General features: G+C 54.3%; 1 pseudogene; it reads right to left on the bottom strand.

Moving 5' to 3' along the window:
- Positions 1-1,284: 1,284 nt before the first annotated feature.
- Positions 1,285-2,844, bottom strand: LOC149345157 (uncharacterized; annotated as a pseudogene).

Raw genomic sequence — 2,844 nt, 5'->3', positions numbered from 1 at the left:
GCATTGTCCCTCGAGGTTCTCGCCATTGCGCATGCCCTCCAGTCATTTGCCCTCCTTCCCTCTCTCCAAGAGTACACAGTCTATTCAGACTCACAAGCCGCTATACACCACATACAGAAACGCACCCTGACCCCTTCTCTCCAACAGGAGGTCGAACGAGCGGTCTCTGCACTGCAGCCTTCCATCGTTTTCCTCCGCTGGGTCCCTGGGCATTCAGGGATTGACGGCAATGAGCTGGCCCATCAGCTCGCCCGCGACACACTTTTCCGGGCACCGTTGATCCCCTGGCCCAAGCCCTCGGAGGACGGTGGGAGACTCACCCTTCGCCGCACCATAAAAGAGGTCTACCTTGAGCTCCGCCTCGACAAACGCCTTTACCCTCCCCCTCATCCATCACTCACGGTGCCGGAGTCTCGCCTTCTTCGGCACATTCAGATGAATGCAGTTATCACCCCGTCCCGCCTCTTCCTCTATCGCTATCGATCGGACCCTTCCTGTCCCAACTGCCCCTGTATCTATGCGGACCTGGCCCATTGCCTCTTCTATTGCCCGGCTGCTCAGCAGTCGGGTTCCTTCCCCCCACCCTCTCTATCCATCACCACCTGGCTCGACTGGCTTGGCGCTGAAGGGGAAGAAGAACAGCGGCTTCTGGTCGCCCAGGCGGTCGAAATGCTCGGCCTATAAATTTTGGTCGAATAAAAGTCTTTTACTACTACTACTACTGGAGAGGTGTCTATGCTCACGCTGTTGCCTATCCTGGTATGATCTAGCGGGTTGTTCAAGATCGTCCATCGCAGGTCCTGGGCAACCTGCCAAAGCTTGTTTCCCTTCGGGCTGGCTCGGATGTAGCCCCACTCCGGATGAGGCGCATTGAAATCTCCCACCACGATGAGTTGAGACCTAGCCGCTAGCCGTTGCGTCTTTTTCAGAAGGTCTGGCGAGCCCACCCCCTTATCTTTTGGAGAAGAGTATACATTAAGAACAAATAGACTCTTATCGTCCTTTCTTTTGGGCAAAATCTGCAGCAGGACGTAGTCCTCCCTGCTGCTATCTATGGTATGCTGAATCACTGTGGTGTTGCGATGGACTAACACGGCCGTGAAGACGCTCGATACGCCCCCTCGATCAATCTCTGGTGGTGTAAATGTCTTAAATCCCGGTAATTTCACCGAGCCGCTAGCCTCCTGCAAAGCTATAATGTCCGGCTTACTGTCCAGATTTTGTATGTGCAACTGCAGGTTCCCCCGCTTGCGACGGAAGCCCCTGCAGTTCCACTGCCAAACCTCAATTTGCTGGCGAGGGGCCATGGTGAGGCCCTAGGTTCACTAACATCGGCTCTTGGCCGACTACAGGAGGCAATCTAACCTCTAGCACAGCATTTAGCTGTTTAAACAGGTCCATTACCTGGGTCTGGAAATCCCGCATGTCATTGGTGAAGGCGTCAAGACGCTCCTCAATGTTGCCTAGTCTAGATTCTATCCTGTCGACCCGGCCTTCCAACCTATCCTGTCTTTCTTCCAGTTTTCCTTCTCTCTCCGCAAGGGTAAGCATGTCTCTCTTAAGTGACTTTAAATACTGGCTGCGGCGTGTCCGCCGCCGAAGTTTCTGCTACTCTCTTTGCATGAGCTCCCTCATCTGCCGGAGGTGGCCTTTTGACCGTCCCCCGATTCTCCACTTTCTCCACTTCCATAGCTGTGTTATCGTCCACGCGAGAAGCGTTCGCCTGCGCCGCTTGCTGTGGGGCCTGGGCCAACGGCGTCTGTACCCTTTCTACTCTGCCGGTTTTAAGCGCGCGTTCCATCTCTGCTATCCTGGCTTCCATCTTTTTGATAGTTTCGGCCTGCTGCAGCACCTGCCTTTGTAGCTCCTTCTCTCGAGCAGTCTCATTTTGGGAGCCCGCGTTGGGCCAGCTCACCTTTTCCCTCGTGGCACTTGGGCGTCTTCCATGACCGGAACCTTGCCCTCCTCCTTTGCCAGGCTCGGGTCCGGGCAGTGGCGGGAAGGAAGCTGACCGGTCCCTGCTCTTGCTATCGCCTCTCGCACCGCTAGATGACCGCTTCCTGGGCCTCGAACGCCGCTCCTCCTTGCCAGTTTGGCTCTTGTCCTCGTTGCTCTGCTGCAGACCCGTCGGCTGCTGTCGGGCTAGGCGAAACTTGCAGTTCCGACTTCCCGTGCTGTGCGCCCCATGACACACGATGCAGTCCGGCGTGCAGGTCAGCAACTCTCCCTCCGGTGGTGCAGGATGTTCTTTCCCGCAGCGGCGACACAAATTAGTCTTCGGACGATAGCAAACGTCCGCCCGATGTCCCACTCGTCTGCAGTTAACGATGGAGGCGTTCGGCCGTCCACACACTGCGGTGGAGGAGGAGACGCGCGTGTAGTGAATGCGGGGCTGTGTTAGAAGGTTGCATTAAAGACGTACTGTGGTGTCCATTCCTTTCGGGTGTACACCAAGATATGAGACGGGCATTTTCTTTCCTTAAAGCCAATCTTCATTTGCACTGTTTGTCTTTCATTTATTTTTTTATTTCTGATATATTTATTTTTTTTTTCATTTCTTTTTATTCTCGCTTCTGTGCTTATTTTTGTTCATTTTTTATTACGGAGTCGGCGGCCACCTGCGCTGCGCCTGACGTCGCTCGGTTTCGCGCACGCGCAGAAGTGGCAAATCAGGCCTCCGGCTCACGCGAAGCGCGGTGTTGACAAGCCTAGCGAAGCTTCTTGCTTCAAAATATTTCTGGCTACGCCCCTGGTTAGAACCATCAAAAGAAGTGATCTGAAAGTGAGACGAAACGCGAGATGAAAGGAAGTGTTTAATCCATGTTAGTACCTGAGGGTGAACAT

Source organism: Amblyomma mixtum, chromosome 5 (genome assembly GCF_055824585.1).
Source record: "Amblyomma mixtum isolate Tamu chromosome 5, ASM5582458v1, whole genome shotgun sequence".
In the NCBI taxonomy this organism is placed as follows: Eukaryota; Metazoa; Arthropoda; class Arachnida; order Ixodida; family Ixodidae; genus Amblyomma; species Amblyomma mixtum.
Note: the sequence above shows the minus strand (reverse complement) of the source record. Positions and strands in the feature narration are given on the sequence as shown.